Here is a 982-nt window from a genome sequence, read left to right as displayed (position 1 = left end):
GGCTTTTATACTGAAACGGTTCCTACAGAGATAGACTTTTTAAAACCTCTTTAAGACATTTCTGTTTAACCAGAAACAGCTCTGAGGTCACTAGATCTGAACCCACCAGACTCCATGTAAATAATCAGGACTTTTAGCGTGTATAGAGCCAGCATATTTTCACATGTAAATCGGCAAACTGTGTGTTTATTTCAATGAAAACTAGAGTTGTGATGGTTGGAAAAGTGGAAACACAACCCAAAACGGCTTTTCATACTTTAATTTGGTTTCTGTCCACTTTGAATGAAGTGTATTTTACGATGCTAAAATGACTGATTATTTACATGGAGTCCGGTGAAGTTTAGCTTAACGCAATTCCACGACTGTTTTTTTTTACTGGTTATTTATTTGTTATTGATTATCTACCAAAGATTCACTTCCTGCTCTTGATGACGTCACATCCTGTTTACTCTGTCAGATTATTTATTCTGTCATCAATTCAAAAACAATTTTAATTTTTTTTTAATCATATTGTATATTTTGAAGGCTTTTATACTGAAAGAGCATATAACTGAAACATCTGTTTAATCAAAATAAAACATTTCTGATAAAATAAATCGTCTGTTTTAATTTCCCTTCTTGTTTCCGAATCAGCAGCTCAGTTATTATAAGGTGCAATATTATGATATTATTGATTTTTAAGTAATTTTAAAGAATTCACATCAGATTACATGCTTTTACTGATTAAAAAAATGCTATGTAGCTTATTTTGTATTCAGTAACTTACATTTCAAAGTAATCTGACCCAGCGCTGCATATTGTACTGTAAATATAATTATTATACATTTATTTACAGGTTGCTGCTGTTCATATGAGTGGAAAAACAAAGCGAACTTTAAGCGTCTGTGAAATCTGGCGCCAACGGGGACAAAGAGTGGGCGTACGTAAAGTTTAAATGTTTTACGTTCCGCCTTTTCATTGGTTACAATAAAGTAACGCCTTT

Source organism: Perca flavescens, unplaced genomic scaffold (assembly GCF_004354835.1).
Source record: "Perca flavescens isolate YP-PL-M2 unplaced genomic scaffold, PFLA_1.0 EPR50_1.1_unplaced_scaf_14, whole genome shotgun sequence".
Taxonomy (NCBI): domain Eukaryota; kingdom Metazoa; phylum Chordata; class Actinopteri; order Perciformes; family Percidae; genus Perca; species Perca flavescens.
Note: the sequence above shows the minus strand (reverse complement) of the source record.